Source organism: Lissotriton vulgaris, chromosome 4_1 (genome assembly GCF_964263255.1).
Source record: "Lissotriton vulgaris chromosome 4_1, aLisVul1.2, whole genome shotgun sequence".
Classification (NCBI taxonomy): Eukaryota; Metazoa; Chordata; class Amphibia; order Caudata; family Salamandridae; genus Lissotriton; species Lissotriton vulgaris.
In genome coordinates, this window is record NC_141691.1 from 1302324707 (window position 1) to 1302345355 (window position 20649).

The 20649-nt window shown below is 35.1% G+C and overlaps 13 non-coding genes across 13 annotated transcripts; all 13 read right to left on the reverse strand.

The window, feature by feature from the left end:
• Positions 1–799: 799 nt before the first annotated feature.
• TRNAI-AAU (transfer RNA isoleucine (anticodon AAU)) lies at positions 800–873 on the reverse strand. Its single transcript has one exon. It is a non-coding gene; the product is annotated as a tRNA-Ile (tRNA).
• Positions 874–2525: 1652 nt separating this feature from the next.
• On the reverse strand, positions 2526–2599 carry TRNAI-AAU (transfer RNA isoleucine (anticodon AAU)). Its single transcript has one exon. It is a non-coding gene; the product is annotated as a tRNA-Ile (tRNA).
• Positions 2600–6446: 3847 nt separating this feature from the next.
• Positions 6447–6520, reverse strand: TRNAI-AAU (transfer RNA isoleucine (anticodon AAU)). The gene has a single exon. It is a non-coding gene; the product is annotated as a tRNA-Ile (tRNA).
• A 791-nt stretch (positions 6521–7311) lies between these two features.
• Positions 7312–7385, reverse strand: TRNAI-AAU (transfer RNA isoleucine (anticodon AAU)). Its single transcript has one exon. It is a non-coding gene; the product is annotated as a tRNA-Ile (tRNA).
• A 1652-nt stretch (positions 7386–9037) lies between these two features.
• On the reverse strand, positions 9038–9111 carry TRNAI-AAU (transfer RNA isoleucine (anticodon AAU)). Its single transcript has one exon. It is a non-coding gene; the product is annotated as a tRNA-Ile (tRNA).
• A 1652-nt stretch (positions 9112–10763) lies between these two features.
• On the reverse strand, positions 10764–10837 carry TRNAI-AAU (transfer RNA isoleucine (anticodon AAU)). Its single transcript has one exon. It is a non-coding gene; the product is annotated as a tRNA-Ile (tRNA).
• A 789-nt stretch (positions 10838–11626) lies between these two features.
• Positions 11627–11700, reverse strand: TRNAI-AAU (transfer RNA isoleucine (anticodon AAU)). The gene has a single exon. It is a non-coding gene; the product is annotated as a tRNA-Ile (tRNA).
• Positions 11701–13352: 1652 nt separating this feature from the next.
• Positions 13353–13426, reverse strand: TRNAI-AAU (transfer RNA isoleucine (anticodon AAU)). Its single transcript has one exon. It is a non-coding gene; the product is annotated as a tRNA-Ile (tRNA).
• Positions 13427–14215: 789 nt separating this feature from the next.
• TRNAI-AAU (transfer RNA isoleucine (anticodon AAU)) lies at positions 14216–14289 on the reverse strand. The gene has a single exon. It is a non-coding gene; the product is annotated as a tRNA-Ile (tRNA).
• A 1652-nt stretch (positions 14290–15941) lies between these two features.
• On the reverse strand, positions 15942–16015 carry TRNAI-AAU (transfer RNA isoleucine (anticodon AAU)). Its single transcript has one exon. It is a non-coding gene; the product is annotated as a tRNA-Ile (tRNA).
• Positions 16016–17667: 1652 nt separating this feature from the next.
• On the reverse strand, positions 17668–17741 carry TRNAI-AAU (transfer RNA isoleucine (anticodon AAU)). The gene has a single exon. It is a non-coding gene; the product is annotated as a tRNA-Ile (tRNA).
• A 789-nt stretch (positions 17742–18530) lies between these two features.
• Positions 18531–18604, reverse strand: TRNAI-AAU (transfer RNA isoleucine (anticodon AAU)). Its single transcript has one exon. It is a non-coding gene; the product is annotated as a tRNA-Ile (tRNA).
• A 1652-nt stretch (positions 18605–20256) lies between these two features.
• TRNAI-AAU (transfer RNA isoleucine (anticodon AAU)) lies at positions 20257–20330 on the reverse strand. The gene has a single exon. It is a non-coding gene; the product is annotated as a tRNA-Ile (tRNA).
• Between the last annotated feature and the right edge of the window lie 319 nt (positions 20331–20649).

Here is a 20649-nt window from a genome sequence, read left to right on the forward strand (position 1 = left end):
GGCTTTTCTGCCGCCGGGGATCGAACCGTGAGCTCCAGATTTCGGAGTCAGCCGCCCTAGCCGCGGCGTCAACTATTCCTCAGAGTCACATGGTGCTGGGCTTTTCTGCCGCCGGCGCCGGGGATCGAACCGTGATTCCCAGACATTCGGTCGGATGTGCTATGTACTGGATCGGAATCGGCCCCAATGTATTAGAACTTAGAACCATTAATGTTTTTTCCATGTGTTTTAGCAATAAATAACAATTCATCACCTATATGCAATTGATTCATCTAAACATTCTATCAGCTTCCCCTCAAAGGAAATATAGACATACACATTATACAGAAGAAAATACATCTATTTTCAACATTAAAGGAGCATCAAGTATTGGCTTGGAGACTGATTGAAAGTATGTCCTTAGCATTTTTAACTTTATGCTCTACAGACTAAACTAATAGGCTCAATAAATACATAGCATACTATTGAAGAAATAGCAGATGATGAAGTGCTACCGATTGTTAACCCGGGATAGTTGGAAAGCTTATATTCAGCTGTTTACATTCATACTATCTTTATATTTCATCAACAAGACAAAACAAAAATGACCTCAATAAATTGCAATAAATAAGAGATTTAGTTACTTGGCGTTAGAACTTAGAACCATTAATAGATATTTCAGGAGCTTTCAGAATAATAATTAATTCTACAACTATATCAAATGTATTCGTCCAATCCTTCAAGCAGCGTTTGATCCAAGGTGATAAACAGTCAAAAATGAGACACAAGAAACATTTATCTTTTTACAAACAATTAAACTTGGCCTGTACAGGGATCGAACCTGTGACCTTGGCGTTATTAGCACCACGCTCTAACCATCTGAGCTAACAGGCCATTTTGCACAAATTACTGGAAGTCCAGCATATGAAGAAGTGCTAATGATAGTTAACCCGGGAGATTTGGAAAGCTTAATTTCAGAGGTTTACCATGAAGTTATAAATATATAATATCAACATGAAGAAACTTATATGACTTTAAAAAAATTACAATACAAAAGAGATTTTCATACTTAGTGTTAGAACTTAGAACCATTAATGTTTTTTCCATGTGTTTTAGCAATAAATAACAATTCATCACCTATATGCAATTGATTCATTTAATCATTCTATCAGCTTCCCCTCAAAGGAAATATAGAGATACACATGATACAGAAGAAAATACATCTATTTTCAACATTAAAGGAGCATCAAGTATTGGCTTGGAGACGGATTGAAAGTATGTCCTTGGCATTTTTAACTTTATGCTCTAAAGACTAAACTAATAGGCTCACTAAATATATAGCATACTATTGAAGAAATAGCAGATGATGAAGTGCTACTGATTGTTAACCCGGGATAGTTGGAAATCTTATATTCAGCTGTTTACATTCATACTATTTTTATATTTCATCAACAAGACAAAACAAAAATGACCTCAATAAATTGCAATAAATAAGAGATTTAGTTACTTGGTGTTAGAACTTAGAACCATTAATAGATATTCCAGGAGCTTTCAGAATAATAATTAATTCTACAACTATATCAAATGTATTCATCCAATCCTTCAAGCATCGTTTGATCCAAGGTGATAAACAGTCAAAAATGAGACACAAGAAAAATTAATCTTTTTTCAAACAATTAAACTTGGCCTGTACAGGGATCGAACCTGTGACCTTGGCGTTATTAGCACAGCGCTCTAACCATCTGAGCTAACAGGCCGGTGTGCACAAATTCCTGGAAGTCCAGCATATGAAGAAGTGCTAATGATAGTTAACCCGGGAGATTTGGAAAGCTTAATTTCGGAGGTTTACCATGAAGTTATAAATATATAATATCAACATGAAGAAACTAATATGACTTTAGAAAAATTACAATACAAAAGAGATTTTCATACTTAGTGTTAGAACTTAGAGCCATTAATGTTTTTTCCATGTGTTTTAGCAATAAATAACAATTCATCACCTATATGCAATTGATTCATCTAATCATTGTGTCAGCTTCCCCTCAAAGGAAATATAGACATACAAATGATACTGAAGAAAATACATCTATTTTCAACATTAAAGGAGCATCAAGTATTGGCTTAGAGACTGATTGAAAGTATGTTCTTGGCATTGTTAACTTTATGCTCTAAAGACTAAACTAATAGGCTCAATAAATATATAGCATACTATTGAAGAAATAGCAGATGATGAAGTGCTACCGATTGTTAACCCGGGATAGTTGGAAAGCTTATATTCAGCTGTTTACATTCATACTATCTTTATATTTCATCAACACGACAAAACAAAAATGACCTCAATAAATTGCAATAAATAAGAGATTTAGTTACTTGGCGTTAGAACTTAGAACCATTAATAGATATTTCAGGAGCTTTCAGAATAATAATTAATTCTACAACTATATCAAATGTATTCATCCAATCCTTCAAGCAGCGTTTGATCCAAGGTGATAAACAGTCAAAAATGAGACACAAGAAACATTTATCTTTTTACAAACAATTAAACTTGGCCTGTACAGGGATCGAACCTGTGACCTTGGCGTTATTAGCACCACGCTCTAACCATCTGAGCTAACAGGCCATTTTGCACAAATTACTGGAAGTCCAGCATATGAAGAAGTGATAATGATAGTTAACCCGGGAGATTTGGAAAGCTTAATTTCAGAGGTTTACCATGAAGTTATAAATATATAATATCAACATGAAGAAACTTATATGACTTTAAAAAAATTACAATACAAAAGAGATTTTCATACTTAGTGTTAGAACTTAGAACCATTAATGTTTTTTCCATGTGTTTTAGCAATAAATAACAATTCATCACCTATGTTATGTTATGTTAAATTAACTTATTGAGCGCGCTAACACCATTAGGTTTCTTGGCGCTATACAGAGGGAGCAGGGAGGAGAGACAGAAGATAACATAACACAGAATGACGGCTAGTAATAAGCTACAGTGAAAAGGTGAGTTTTGAGGGAGGATCTGAATGTGGTGTAGGGGGAGGGCAACCTAAGAGAAAGAGGTAAGGTGTTCCAAAAAGACGGGGCTAAGAAAGAAAACCTGAGGCCACCGTGTTTCTTCCGCTTGAATCTGGGGACAGAAAGTAAGGCCAATTGAGATGACCGAAGAGTGCGGGAGGGAACATAAGGATGAAGCAAAGAAGAAATGAAGGAGGGACCATGACCAGTGAGGGATTTAAAAATGATGCAACCAAGCTTAAAGTTGCAGCGGCCAGAAACCGGAAGCCAGTGGAGACTTTTTAGGAGAGGTTGGACGTGCTGATCTCTAGGTTGATGATAGATCAAGCGGGCAGCTTGATTTTGGATCAGCTGGAGTCTCCTAAGTTGGTATGCAGGAATGCCTACGTAAAGTGCATTTGCGTAGTCAAGCCTAGACATGACTAACGCAAGCAGGGCCAAAGTGAGGGCATCGGTGGTAAGTAGGCGGGAGATTTTGCGTATTTTCCTGAGCTGGAAATGGCTGGAGGAGACTACAGCGCTGATCTGGGGTGTCATAGAAAGGTCGTTGCTTATGACAACTCCCAGACTTTTTGCTGAGTTGACAGGGCAAGGGGGGCTGCCCAGACTGGCAGGCCAAAAGGAAGAGTGCCAGGGATTAGAGGGCCCCCCGACAAGCACCAGCTCAGTCTTGTCGGGGTTAAGTTTCAGATGGTTTGTGCCCATCCAATCGCTGATGAAGCAGAGGGTGTTTTGGAAAGTGGAGATGGATTGGTCACTGGAGTCGATAGTGAAGACCAGTTGAATGTCATCGGCGTAGTTGAACGCGGAGACATTGAATTGGCGGAGGGAACGGATAAGCGGGGCTAGGTATAAATTAAAAAGGAGAGGGGATAAGGAGGATCCCTGCGGGACACCACAGGTCAGCTCGACTTGAGAGGCAGAAAACTGGGACAGTCTGACAGCTTGATGGCGGTGAGTCAGAAAAGAGCGCACCCAATCCAGGGCAGTGCCCTGGATGCCAGCCTCTCTGACACGGTCGACCAAAATATCGTGGTCGACCGTGTCAAAGGCGGCTGACAGGTCTAGAAGAACCAGGGCCTGACAGGTGTTAGAGTCAGCGCCCCTGCGTAGTTCGTCCATCACAGAGAGGATGACTGCTTCTGTGGAATGCGCAGGTCTGAACCCAGCCTGCTGGGGGTCCAAAACACAAGAGTCCTCAATAAAAGAAGTAAGGGTTTGAGTGACATGGGACTCCAGGACTTTGCTAAGGAAGGGAAGGAGGGAGATAGGGCGATAGTTGCTCATGGTGGACGGGTCAGCCGTGGGTTTTTTCAGGATGGCGACCACCTCTGCCTGTTTGAAGGAACCCGGGACCACCCCCGAGGTTAAAGAGTTGTTTAAGAGGGCTAAAGGGGGGTCCGGGCAGGAAGTAAAAGCTTCTCGCAGGGCAGAGGGGGGGCAACAGTCGCTAGGGGAGCCAGAAGAAACTTTGAGCAAAAGGGAGAGAAACATCTCTTTTGGAATGAGGGGGAGCTGGGATAGGGTGTGGGTGATGGGGTGAAAGGAAGTGCTGGGGGGGAAAGAAGTGGATGAAACGTGAGCAGAAATGCTGGTTTTGATTTTAACAATTTTGTCCACGAAGAACTGATTCAGGGAGTCACACAGAGGCTGGGAGGGAAGCGGGGCAATGGTGACTCTCGCCGGGTTAGATAATTCCTCAACAATAGAAAAAATGTCTTTAGATTTGTTAGTAGAGTTCAAAATCTTATTGGAGAAATAGCTGGATTTAGCCCGGGCTATAGCAGACTTGTATTCCCTCAGCTGAGAAGAGAAGACAGCTTTTGTCTCGGGAGTATATCCTCAACGCCAGCGTCTTTCGGCCTGGCGGAGACTAAGTTTCAGTGCCTTGAGTTCCTCGGTGAACCACCTATGGGCGTCGTGACTGCGCCGCATCTTAACAGGTTTTAGAGGTGCCACCGAGTCAGCGGCGGAGACAAGCCATTGGATAAGATTATCAGACTGAGAGTCAATGGAAGTCGGGGGTCCCGTAGTAGAAGGGGCTGATGAGCTCAGGAGGGAAGTGAATTTGTTGAGGTCGGCCTTGCTCCAATTACGTGCCAGGAAATTAGATTCTCGGGTAATATTGGTCGGGGGAGGCTTAGCAAGGGAGAAAGTGATAAGTAGATGATCTGACCAGGGGCACGGGAGGACAAGGGGAGTGGAGATGTCTAAAGAAGAAGTCCATACCTGGTCCAAAATATGACCTTTAGCATGTGTGGGTGTGTGTATGTGTTGAATACAATTGAGGCCAAGCATAAGGTCGGAAAAGGGGAGAGAACCCGGGGTTTCGTGAGGGTCCGATGGCCAATAATTGAAGTCGCCGAGAACCAAAACATTAGTGTTGTTGATAGTCAGCTGGGAGATGAGCTCCCCAAACTGAACTGAGAAGTTTGGCATGGGTTGAGGGGGACGGTAAACTAGGACACATACAAGAGAGGACCCAGGTTGCTCCAGCCTGAGAGCAAGACAGTCGGTCATAGGAATGCTGGGGATAGGTATAGGGGAAAACCTGATTGAGTGGCTAATGATGGCTGCGACCCCGCTGCCCACTTTGCCAGAGGGGCGATTGGCTTGCAGTATGTAATATCCTGGGGGGATGGCCGCCAGGATATCAGGGGAGGAATCATCTGTGAGCCAGGTCTCGGACAGGAACAAGATGTCAGGCTGTTCCGATCCTAAGAGATAGAAGATGTCAGTTTTATGGCTGACCAGAGACCGAGTGTTCAGGTACATCACAGATAGGGGGGAATTAGGGGCAGGTACCGAGGTAGAAGAGCGAGGTTTGCCTGCCAGGGCCGGGGGCCTGTGAATAGGGGGTGAAAGAATGAGCTCAGGAAAGGATTTCCTCGATACGGGCAAACCTATATGCAATTGATTCATTTAATCATTCTATCAGCTTCCTCTCAAAGGCAATATAGAGATACACATGATACAGAAGAAAATACATCTATTTTCAACATTAAAGGAGCATCAAGTATTGGCTTGGAGACGGATTGAAAGTATGTCCTTGGCATTTTTAACTTTATGCTCTGAAGACTAAACTAATAGGCTCACTAAATATATAGCATACTATTGAAGAAATAGCAGATGATGAAGTGCTACTGATTGTTAACCCGGGATAGTTGGAAAGCTTATATTCAGCTGTTTAGATTCATACTATTTTTATATTTCATCAACAAGACAAAACAAAAATGACCTCAATAAATTGCAATAAATAAGAGATTTAGTTACTTGGTGTTAGAACTTAGAACCATTAATAGATATTCCAGGAGCTTTCAGAATAATAATTAATTATACAACTATATCAAATGTATTCATCCAATCCTTCAAGCATCGTTTGATCCAAGGTGATAAACAGTCAAAAATGAGACACAAGAAAAATTAATCTTTTTTCAAACAATTAAACTTGGCCTGTACAGGGATCGAACCTGTGACCTTGGCGTTATTAGCACCACGCTCTAACCATCTGAGCTAACAGGCCGGTCTGCACAAATTTCTGGAAGTCCAGCATATGAAGAAGTGCTAATGATAGTTAACCCGGGAGATTTGGAAAGCTTAATTTCGGAGGTTTACCATGAAGTTATAAATATATAATATCAACATGAAGAAACTAATGTGACTTTAGAAAAATTACAATACAAAAGAGATTTTCATACTTAGTGTTAGAACTTAGAGCCATTAATGTTTTTTCCATGTGTTTTAGCAATAAATAACAATTCATCACCTATATGCAATTGATTCATCTAATCATTGTGTCAGCTTCCCCTCGAAGGAAATATAGACATACAAATGATACTGAAGAAAATACATCTATTTTCAACATTAAAGGAGCATCAAGTATTGGCTTAGAGACTGATTGAAAGTATGTTCTTGGCATTGTTAACTTTATGCTCTAAAGACTAAACTAATAGGCTCAATAAATATATAGCATACTATTGAAGAAATAGCAGATGATGAAGTGCTACCGATTGTTAACCCGGGATAGTTGGAAAGCTTATATTCAGCTGTTTACATTCATACTATCTTTATATTTCATCAACAAGACAAAACCAAAAAATGACCTCAATAAATTGCAATAAATAAGAGATTTAGTTACTTGGCGTTAGAACTTAGAACCATTAATAGATATTCCAGGAGCTTTCAGAATAATAATTAATTCTACAACTATATCAAATGCATTCATCCAATCCTTCAAGCAGCGTTTGATCCAAGGTGATAAACAGTCAAAAATGAGACACAAGAAAAATTAATCTTTTTTCAAACAATTAAACTTGGCCTGTACAGGGATCGAACCTGTGACCTTGGCGTTATTAGCACCACGCTCTAACCATCTGAGCTAACAGGCCATTTTGCACAAAGTCCTGGAAGTCCAGCATATGAAGAAGTGCTAATGATAGTTAACCCGGGAGATTTGGAAAGCTTAATTTCGGAGGTGTACCATGAAGTTATAAATATAAATTATCAACATGAAGAAACTAATATGACTTTAGAAAAATCACAATACAAAAGAGATTTTCATACTTAGTGTTAGAACTTAGAACCATTAATGTTTTTTCCATGTGTTTTAGCAATAAATAACAATTCATCACCTATATGCAATTGATTCATCTAATCATTCTATCAGCTTCCCCTCAAAGGAAATATAGACATACACATTATACAGAAGAAAATACATCTATTTTCAACATTAAAGGAGCATCACTTATTGGCTTGGAGACTGATTGAAAGTATGTCCTTGGCATTTTTAACTTTATGCTCTAAAGACTAAACTAATAGGCTCACTAAATATATAGCATACTATTGAAGAAATAGCAGATGATGAAGTGCTACTGATTGTTAACCCGGGATAGTTGGAAAGCTTATATTCAGCTGTTTACATTCATACTATCTTTATATTTCATCAACAAGACAAAACAAAAATGACCTCAATAAATTGCAATAAATAAGAGATTTAGTTACTTGGCGTTAGAACTTAGAACCAATTATAGATATTCCAGGAGCTTTCAGAATGATAATTAATTCTACAACTATATCAAATGTATTCATCCAATCCTTCAAGTAGCTTTTGATCCAAGGTGATAAACAGTCAAAAATGAGACACAAGAAAAATGTATCTTTTTACAAACAATTAAACTTGGCCGGTACAGGGATCGGACCTGTGACCTTGGCGTTATTAGCACCACGCTCTAACCATCTGAGCTAACAGGCCATTTTGCACAAATTCCTGGAAGTCCAGCATATGAAGAAGTGCTAATGATAGTTAACCCGGGAGATTTGGAAAGCTTAATTTCAGAGGTGTACCATGAAGTTATAAATATAAATTATCAACATGAAGAAACTAATATGACTTTAGAAAAATTACAATACAAAAGAGATTTTCATACTTAGTGTTAGAACTTAGAACCATTAATGTTTTTTCCATGTGTTTTAGCAATAAATAACAATTCATCACCTATATGCAATTGATTCATCTAAACATTCTATCAGCTTCCCCTCAAAGGAAATATAGACATACACATTATACAGAAGAAAATACATCTATTTTCAACATTAAAGGAGCATCAAGTATTGGCTTGGAGACTGATTGAAAGTATGTCCTTGGCATTTTTAACTTTATGCTCTACAGACTAAACTAATAGGCTCAATAAATACATAGCATACTATTGAAGAAATAGCAGATGATGAAGTGCTACCGATTGTTAACCCGGGATAGTTGGAAAGCTTATATTCAGCTGTTTACATTCATACTATCTTTATATTTCATCAACAAGACAAAACAAAAATGACCTCAATAAATTGCAATAAATAAGAGATTTAGTTACTTGGCGTTAGAACTTAGAACCATTAATAGATATTTCAGGAGCTTTCAGAATAATAATTAATTCTACAACTATATCAAATGTATTCATCCAATCCTTCAAGCAGCATTTGATCCAAGGTGATAAACAGTCAAAAATGAGACACAAGAAACATTTATCTTTTTACAAACAATTAAACTTGGCCTGTACAGGGATCGAACCTGTGACCTTGGCGTTATTAGCACCACGCTCTAACCATCTGAGCTAACAGGCCATTTTGCACAAATTACTGGAAGTCCAGCATATGAAGAAGTGCTAATGATAGTTAACCCGGGAGATTTGGAAAGCTTAACTTCAGAGGTTTACCATGAAGTTATAAATATATAATATCAACATGAAGAAACTTATATGACTTTAAAAAAATTACAATACAAAAAAGATTTTCATACTTAGTGTTGTAACTTAGAGCCATTAATGTTTTTTCCATGTGTTTTAGCAATAAATAACAATTCATCACCTATATGCAATTGATTCATCTAATCATTCTATCAGCTTCCCCTCAAAGGAAATATAGACATACACATTATACAGAAGAAAATACATCTATTTTCAACATTAAAGGAGCATCACTTATTGGCTTGGAGACTGATTGAAAGTATGTCCTTGGCATTTTTAACTTTATGCTCTAAAGACTAAACTAATAGGCTCACTAAATATATAGCATACTATTGAAGAAATAGCAGATGATGAAGTGCTACTGATTGTTAACCCGGGATAGTTGGAAAGCTTATATTCAGCTGTTTACATTCATACTATCTTTATATTTCATCAACAAGACAAAACAAAAATGACCTCAATAAATTGCAATAAATAAGAGATTTAGTTACTTGGCGTTAGAACTTAGAACCAATTATAGATATTCCAGGAGCTTTCAGAATGATAATTAATTCTACAACTATATCAAATGTATTCATCCAATCCTTCAAGTAGCTTTTGATCCAAGGTGATAAACAGTCAAAAATGAGACACAAGAAAAATGTATCTTTTTACAAACAATTAAACTTGGCCTGTACAGGGATCGGACCTGTGACCTTGGCATTATTAGCACCACGCTCTAACCATCTGAGCTAACAGGCCATTTTGCACAAATTCCTGGAAGTCCAGCATATGAAGAAGTGCTAATGATAGTTAACCCGGGAGATTTGGAAAGCTTAATTTCAGAGGTGTACCATGAAGTTATAAATATAAATTATCAACATGAAGAAACTAATATGACTTTAGAAAAATTACAATACAAAAGAGATTTTCATACTTAGTGTTAGAACTTAGAACCATTAATGTTTTTTCCATGTGTTTTAGCAATAAATAACAATTCATCACCTATATGCAATTGATTCATCTAAACATTCTATCAGCTTCCCCTCAAAGGAAATATAGACATACACATTATACAGAAGAAAATACATCTATTTTCAACATTAAAGGAGCATCAAGTATTGGCTTGGAGACTGATTGAAAGTATGTCCTTGGCATTTTTAACTTTATGCTCTACAGACTAAACTAATAGGCTCAATAAATACATAGCATACTATTGAAGAAATAGCAGATGATGAAGTGCTACCGATTGTTAACCCGGGATAGTTGGAAAGCTTATATTCAGCTGTTTACATTCATACTATCTTTATATTTCATCAACAAGACAAAACAAAAATGACCTCAATAAATTGCAATAAATAAGAGATTTAGTTACTTGGCGTTAGAACTTAGAACCATTAATAGATATTTCAGGAGCTTTCGGAATAATAATTAATTCTACAACTATATCAAATGTATTCATCCAATCCTTCAAGCAGCATTTGATCCAAGGTGATAAACAGTCAAAAATGAGACACAAGAAACATTTATCTTTTTACAAACAATTAAACTTGGCCTGTACAGGGATCGAACCTGTGACCTTGGCGTTATTAGCACCACGCTCTAACCATCTGAGCTAACAGGCCATTTTGCACAAATTACTGGAAGTCCAGCATATGAAGAAGTGCTAATGATAGTTAACCCGGGAGATTTGGAAAGCTTAACTTCAGAGGTTTACCATGAAGTTATAAATATATAATATCAACATGAAGAAACTTATATGACTTTAAAAAAATTACAATACAAAAGAGATTTTCATACTTAGTGTTAGAACTTAGAACCATTAATGTTTTTTCCATGTGTTTTAGCAATAAATAACAATTCATCACCTATATGCAATTGATTCATTTAATCATTCTATCAGCTTCCCCTCAAAGGAAATATAGAGATACACATGATACAGAAGAAAATACATCTATTTTCAACATTAAAGGAGCATCAAGTATTGGCTTGGAGATGGATCGAAAGTATGTACTTGGCATTTTTAACTTTATGCTCTGAAGACTAAACTAATAGGCTCACTAAATATATAGCATACTATTGAAGAAATAGCAGATGATGAAGTGCTACTGATTGTTAACCCGGGATAGTTGGAAAGCTTATATTCAGCTGTTTACATTCATACTATTTTTATATTTCATCAACAAGACAAAACAAAAATGACCTCAATAAATTGCAATAAATAAGAGATTTAGTTACTTGGTGTTAGAACTTAGAACCATTAATAGATATTCCAGGAGCTTTCAGAATAATAATTAATTCTACAACTATATCAAATGTATTCATCCAATCCTTCAAGCATCGTTTGATCCAAGGTGATAAACAGTCAAAAATGAGACACAAGAAATTTTTTTTTTTTTTCAAACAATTAAACTTGGCCTGTACAGGGATCGAACCTGTGACCTTGGCGTTATTAGCACCACGCTCTAACCATCTGAGCTAACAGGCCGGTCTGCACAAATTCCTGGAAGTCCAGCACATGAAGAAGTGCTAATGATAGTTAACCCGGGAGATTTGGAAAGCTTAATTTTGGAGGTTTACCATGAAGTTATAAATATATAATATCAACATGAAGAAACTAATATGACTTTAGAAAAATTACAATACAAACGAGATTTTCATACTTAGTGTTAGAACTTAGAGCCATTAATGTTTTTTCCATGTGTTTTAGCAATAAATAACAATTCATCACCTATATGCAATTGATTCATCTAATCATTGTGTCAGCTTCTCCTCGAAGGAAATATAGACATACAAATGATACTGAAGAAAATGCATCTATTTTCAACATTAAAGGAGCATCAAGTATTGGCTTAGAGACTGATTGAAAGTATGTTCTTGGCATTGTTAACTTTATGCTCTAAAGACTAAACTAATAGGCTCAATAAATATATAGCATACTATTGAAGAAATAGCAGATGATGAAGTGCTACCGATTGTTAACCCGGGATAGTTGGAAAGCTTATATTCAGCTGTTTACATTCATACTATCTTTATATTTCATCAACAAGACAAAACAAAAATGACCTCAATAAATTTCAATAAATAAGAGATTTAGTTACTTGGCGTTAGAACTTAGAACCATTAATAGATATTCCAGGAGCTTTCAGAATAATAATTAATTCTACAACTATATCAAATGCATTCATCCAATCATTCAAGCAGCTTTTGATCCAAGGTGATAAACAGTCAAAAATGAGATAAAAGAAAAATTATTCTTTTTTCAAACAATTAAACTTGGCCTTTACAGGGATCGAACCTGTGACTTTGGCGTTATTAGCACCACGCTCTAACCATCTGAGCTAACAGGCCATTTTGCACAAGTTCCTGGAAGTCCAGCATATGAAGAAGTGCTAATGATAGTTAACCCGGGAGATTTGGAAAGCTTAATTTCGGAGGTGTACCATGAAGTTATAAATATATAATATCAACATGAAGAAACTAATATGACTTTAGAAAAATTACAATACAAAAGAGATTTTCATACTTAGTGTTAGAACTTAGAGCCATTAATGTTTTTTCCATGTGTTTTAGCAATAAATAACAATTCATCACCTATATGCAATTGATTTATCTAATCATTGTGTCAGCTTCCCCTCGAAGGAAATATAGACATACAAATGATACTGAAGAAAATACATCTATTTTCAACATTAAAGGAGCATCAAGTATTGGCTTAGAGACTGATTGAAAGTATGTTCTTGGCATTGTTAACTTTATGCTCTAAAGACTAAACTAATAGGCTCAATAAATATATAGCATACTATTGAAGAAATAGCAGATGATGAAGTGCTACCGATTGTTAACCCGGGATAGTTGGAAAGCTTATATTCAGCTGTTTACATTCATACTATCTTTATATTTCATCAACAAGACAAAACAAAAATGACCTCAATAAATTGCAATAAATAAGAGATTTAGTTACTTGGCGTTAGAACTTAGAACCATTAATAGATATTTCAGGAGCTTTCAGAATAATAATTAATTCTACAACTATATCAAATGTATTCATCCAATCCTTCAAGCAGCATTTGATCCAAGGTGATAAACAGTCAAAAATGAGACACAAGAAACATTTATCTTTTTACAAACAATTAAACTTGGCCTGTACAGGGATCGAACCTGTGACCTTGGCGTTATTAGCACCACGCTCTAACCATCTGAGCTAACAGGCCATTTTGCACAAATTACTGGAAGTCCAGCATATGAAGAAGTGCTAATGATAGTTAACCCGGGAGATTTGGAAAGCTTAACTTTAGAGGTTTACCATGAAGTTATAAATATATAATATCAACATGAAGAAACTTATATGACTTAAAAAAAATTACAATACAAAAGAGATTTTCATACTTAGTGTTAGAACTTAGAACCATTAATGTTTTTTCCATGTGTTTTAGCAATAAATAACAATTCATCACCTATATGCAATTGATTCATTTAATCATTATATCAGCTTCCCCTCAAAGGAAATATAGAGATACACATGATACAGAAGAAAATACATCTATTTTCAACATTAAAGGAGCATCAAGTATTGGCTTGGAGACGGATTGAAAGTATGTCCTTGGCATTTTTAACTTTATGCTCTACAGACTAAACTAATAGGCTCAATAAATACATAGCATACTATTGAAGAAATAGCAGATGATGAAGTGCTACCGATTGTTTACCCGGGATAGTTGGAAAGCTTATATTCAGCTGTTTACATTCATACTATCTTTATATTTCATCAACAAGACAAAACAAAAATGACCTCAATAAATTGCAATAAATAAGAGATTTAGTTACTTGGCGTTAGAACTTAGAACCATTAATAGATATTTCAGGAGCTTTCAGAATAATAATTAATTCTACAACTATATCAAATGTATTCATCCAATCCTTCAAGCAGCATTTGATCCAAGGTGATAAACAGTCAAAAATGAGACACAAGAAACATTTATCTTTTTACAAACAATTAAACTTGGCCTGTACAGGGATCGAACCTGTGACCTTGGCGTTATTAGCACCACGCTCTAACCATCTGAGCTAACAGGCCATTTTGCACAAATTATTGGAAGTCCAGCATATGAAGAAGTGCTAATGATAGTTAACCCGGGAGATTTGGAAAGCTTAACTTCAGAGGTTTACCATGAAGTTATAAATATATAATATCAACATGAAGAAACTTATATGACTTTAAAAAAATTACAATACAAAAAAGATTTTCATACTTAGTGTTAGAACTTAGAGCCATTAATGTTTTTTCCATGTGTTTTAGCAATAAATAACAATTCATCACCTATATGCAATTGATTCATCTAATCATTCTATCAGCTTCCCATCAAAGGAAATATAGACATACACATTATACAAAAGAAAATACATCTATTTTCAACATTAAAGGAGCATCACTTATTGGCTTGGAGACTGATTGAAAGTATGTCCTTGGCATTTTTAACTTTATGCTCTAAAGACTAAACTAATAGGCTCACTAAATATATAGCATACTATTGAAGAAATAGCAGATGATGAAGTGCTACTGATTGTTAACCCGGGATAGTTGGAAAGCTTATATTCAGCTGTTTACATTCATACTATCTTTATATTTCATCAACAAGACAAAACAAAAATGACCTCAATAAATTGCAATAAATAAGAGATTTAGTTACTTGGCGTTAGAACTTAGAACCATTAATAGATATTTCAGGAGCTTTCAGAATAATAATTAATTCTACAACTATATCAAATGTATTCATCCAATCCTTCAAGCAGCATTTGATCCAAGGTGATAAACAGTCAAAAATGAGACACAAGAAACATTTATCTTTTTACAAACAATTAAACTAGGCCTGTACAGGGATCGAACCTGTGACCTTGGCGTTATTAGCACCACGCTCTAACCATCTGAGCTAACAGGCCATTTTGCACAACTTACTGGAAGTCCAGCATATGAAGAAGTGCTAATGATAGTTAACCCGGGAGATTTGGAAAGCTTAACTTCAGAGGATTACCATGAAGTTATAAATATATAATATCAACATGAAGAAACTTATATGACTTTAAAAAAATTACAATACAAAAGAGATTTTCATACTTAGTGTTAGAACTTAGAACCATTAATGTTTTTTCCATGTGTTTTAGCAATAAATAACAATTCATCACCTATATGCAATTGATTCATTTAATCATTCTATCAGCTTCCCCTCAAAGGAAATATAGAGATACACATGATACAGAAGAAAATACATCTATTTTCAACATTAAAGGAGCATCAAGTATTGGCTTGGAGACGGATTGAAAGTATGTACTTGGCATTTTTAACTTTATGCTCTGAAGACTAAACTAATAGGCTCACTAAATATATAGCATACTATTGAAGAAATAGCAGATGATGAAGTGCTACTGATTGTTAACCCGGGATAGTTGGAAAGCTTATATTCAGCTGTTTACATTCATACTATTTTTATATTTCATCAACAAGACAAAACAAAAATGACCTCAATAAATTGCAATAAATAAGAGATTTAGTTACTTGGTGTTAGAACTTAGAACCATTAATAGATATTCCAGGAGCTTTCAGAATAATAATTAATTCTACAACTATATCAAATGTATTCATCCAATCCTTCAAGCATCGATTGATCCAAGGTGATAAACAGTCAAAAATGAGACACAAGAAAAATTAATCTTTTTTCAAACAATTAAACTTGGCCTGTACAGGGATCGAACCTGTGACCTTGGCGTTATTAGCACCACGCTCTAACCATCTGAGCTAACAGGCCAGTCTGCACAAATTCCTGGAAGTCCAGCATATGAAGAAGTGCTAATGATAGTTAACCCGGGAGATTTGGAAAGCTTAATTTCGGAGGTTTACCATGAAGTTATAAATATATAATATCAACATGAAGAAACTAATATGACTTTAGAAAAATTACAATACAAAAAAGATTTTCATTCTTAGTGTTAGAACTTAGAGCCATTAATGTTTTTTCCATGTGTTTTAGCAATAAATAACAATTCATCACCTATATGCAATTGATTCATCTAATCATTGTGTCAGCTTCTCCTCGAAGGAAATATAATCATACAAATGATACTGAAGAAAATACATCTATTTTCAACATTAAAGGAGCATCAAGTATTGGCTTAGAGACTGATTGAAAGTATGTTCTTGGCATTGTTAACTTTATGCTCTAAAGACTAAACTAATAGGCTCAATAAATATATAGCATACTATTGAAGAAATAGCAGATGATGAAGTGATACCGATTGTTAACCCGGGATAGTTGGAAAGCTTATATTCAGCTGTTTACATTCATACTATCTTTATATTTCATCAACAAAACAAAACAAAAATGACCTCAATAAATTTCAATAAATAAGAGATTTAGTTACTTGGCGTTAGAACTTAGAACCATTATTAGATATTCCACGAGCTTTCAGAATAATAATTAATTCTACAACTATATCAAATGCATTCATCCAATCCTTCAATCAGCTTTTGATCCAAGGTGATAAACAGTCAAAAATGAGACACAAGAAAAATTAATCTTTTTTCAAACAATTAAACTTGGCCTTTACAGGGATCGAACCTGTGACTTTGGCGTTATTAGCACCACGCTCTAACCATCTGAGCTAACAGGCCATTTTGCACAAGTTCCTGGAAGTCCAGCATATGAAGAAGTGCTAATGATAGTTAACCCGGGAGATTTGGAAAGCTTAATTTCGGAGGTGTACCATGAAGTTATAAATATATAATATCAACATGAAGAAACTAATATGACTTTAGAAAAATTACAATACAAAAGAGATTTTCATACTTAGTGTTAGAACTTAGAGCTATTAATGTTTTTTCCATGTGTTTTAGCAATAAATAACAATTCATCACCTATATGCAATTGATTCATCTAATCATTGTGTCAGCTTCCCCTCAAAGGAAATATAGACATACAAATGATACTGAAGAAAATACATCTATTTTCAACATTAAAGGAGCATCAAGTATTGGCTTAGAGACTGATTGAAAGTATGTTCTTGGCATTGTTAACTTTATGCTCTAAAGACTAAACTAATAGGCTCAATAAATATATAGCATACTATTGAAGAAATAGCAGATGATGAAGTGCTACCGATTGTTAACCCGGGATAGTTGGAAAGCTTATATTCAGCTGTTTACATTCATACTATCTTTATATTTCATCAACAAGACAAAACAAAAATGACCTCAATAAATTGCAATCAATAAGAGATTTAGTTACTTGGTGTTAGAACTTAGAACCATTAATAGATATTTCAGGAGCTTTCAGAATAATAATTAATTCTACAACTATATCAAATGTATTCATCCAATCCTTCAAGCAGCATTTGATCCAAGGTGATAAACAGTCAAAAATGAGACACAAGAAACATTTATCTTTTTACAAACAATTAAACTTGGCCTGTACAGGGATCGAACCTGTGACCTTGGCGTTATTAGCACCACGCTCTAACCATCTGAGCTAACAGGCCATTTTGCACAAATTACTGGAAGTCCAGCATATGAAGAAGTGCTAATGATAGTTAACCCGGGAGATTTGGAAAGCTTAACTTCAGAGGTTTACCATGAAGTTATAAATATATAATATCAACATGAAGAAACTTATATGACTTTAAAAAAATTACAATACAAAAGAGATTTTCATACTTAGTGTTAGAACTTAGAACCATTAATGTTTTTTCCATGTGTTTTAGCAATAAATAACAATTCATCACCTATATGCAATTGATTCATTTAATCATTCTATCAGCTTCCCCTCAAAGGAAATATAGAGATACACATGATACAGAAGAAAATACATCTATTTTCAACATTAAAGGAGCATCAAGTATTGGCTTGGAGACGGATTGAAAGTATGTCCTTGGCATTTTTAACTTTATGCTCTACAGACTAAACTAATAGGCTCAATAAATACATAGCATACTATTGAAGAAATAGCAGATGATGAAGTGCTACCGATTGTTTACCCGGGATAGTTGGAAAGCTTATATTCAGCTGTTTACATTCATACTATCTTTATATTTCATCAACAAGACAAAACAAAAATGACCTCAATAAATTGCAATAAATAAGAGATTTAGTTACTTGGCGTTAGAACTTAGAACCATTAATAGATATTTCAGGAGCTTTCAGAATAATAATTAATTCTACAACTATATCAAATGTATTCATCCAATCCTTCAAGCAGCATTTGATCCAAGGTGATAAACAGTCAAAAATGAGACACAAGAAACATTTATCTTTTTACAAACAATTAAACTTGGCCTGTACAGGGATCGAACCTGTGACCTTGGCGTTATTAGCACCACGCTCTAACCATCTGAGCTAACAGGCCATTTAGCACAAATTATTGGAAGTCCAGCATATGAAGAAGTGCTAATGATAGTTAACCCGGGAGATTTGGAAAGCTTAACTTCAGAGGTTTACCATGAAGTTATAAATATATAATATCAACATGAAGAAACTTATATGACTTTAAAAAAATTACAATACAAAAAAGATTTTCATACTTAGTGTTAGAACTTAGAGCCATTAATGTTTTTTCCATGTGTTTTAGCAATAAATAACAATTCATCACCTATATGCAATTGATTCATCTAATCATTCTATCAGCTTCCCCTCAAAGGAAATATAGACATACACATTATACAGAAGAAAATACATCTATTTTCAACATTAAAGGAGCATCACTTATTGGCTTGGAGACTGATTGAAAGTATGTCCTTGGCATTTTTAACTTTATGCTCTAAAGACTAAACTAATAGGCTCACTAAATATATAGCATACTATTGAAGAAATAGCAGATGATGAAGTGCTACTGATTGTTAACCCGGGATAGTTGGAAAGCTTATATTCAGCTGTTTACATTCATACTATCTTTATATTTCATCAACAAGACAAAACAAAAATGACCTCAATAAATTGCAATAAATAAGAGATTTAGTTACTTGGCGTTAGAACTTAGAACCAATTATAGATATTCCAGGAGCTTTCAGAATGATAATTAATTCTACAACTATATCAAATGTATTCATCCAATCCTTCAAGTAGCTTTTGATCCAAGGTGATAAACAGTCAAAAATGAGACACAAGAAAAATGTATCTTTTTACAAACAATTAAACTTGGCCTGTACAGGGATCGGACCTGTGACCTTGGCGTTATTAGCACCACGCTCTAACCATCTGAGCTAACAGGCCATTTTGCACAACTTCCTGGAAGTCCAGCATATGAAGAAGTGCTAATGATAGTTAACCCGGGAGATTTGGAAAGCTTAATTTCAGAGGTGTACCATGAAGTTATAAATATAAATTATCAACATGAAGAAACTAATATGACTTTAGAAAAATTACAATACAAAAGAGATTTTCATACTTAGTGTTAGAACTTAGAACCATTAATGTTTTTTCCATGTGTTTTAGCAATAAATAACAATTCATCACCTATATGCAATTGATTCATCTAAACATTCTATCAGCTTCCCCTCAAAGGAAATATAGACATACACATTATACAGAAGAAAATACATCTATTTTCAACATTAAAGGAGCATCAAGTATTGGCTTGGAGACTGATTGAAAGTATGTCCTTGGCATTTTTAACTTTATGCTCTACAGACTAAACTAATAGGCTCAATAAATACATAGCATACTATTGAAGAAATAGCAGATGATGAAGTGCTACCGATTGTTAACCCGGGATAGTTGGAAAGCTTATATTCAGCTGTTTACATTCATACTATTTTTATATTTCATCAACAAGACAAAACAAAAATGACCTCAATAAATTGCAATAAATAAGAGATTTAGTTACTTGGTGTTAGAACTTAGAACCATTAATAGATATTCCAGGAGCTTTCAGAATAATAATTAATTCTACAACTATATCAAATGTATTCATCCAATCCTTCAAGCATCGATTGATCCAAGGTGATAAACAGTCAAAAATGAGACACAAGAAAAATTAATCTTTTTTCAAACAATTAAACTTGGCCTGTACAGGGATCGAACCTGTGACCTTGGCGTTATTAGCACCACGCTCTAACCATCTGAGCTAACAGGCCGGTCTGCACAAATTCCTGGAAGTCCAGCATATGAAGAAGTGCTAATGATAGTTAACCCGGGAGATTTGGAAAGCTTAATTTCGGAGGTTTACCATGAAGTTATAAATATATAATATCAACATGAAGAAACTAATATGACTTTAGAAAAATTACAATACAAAAAAGATTTTCATTCTTAGTGTTAGAACTTAGAGCCATTAATGTTTTTTCCATGTGTTTTAGCAATAAATAACAATTCATCACCTATATGCAATTGATTCATCTAATCATTGTGTCAGCTTCTCCTCGAAGGAAATATAATCATACAAATGATACTGAA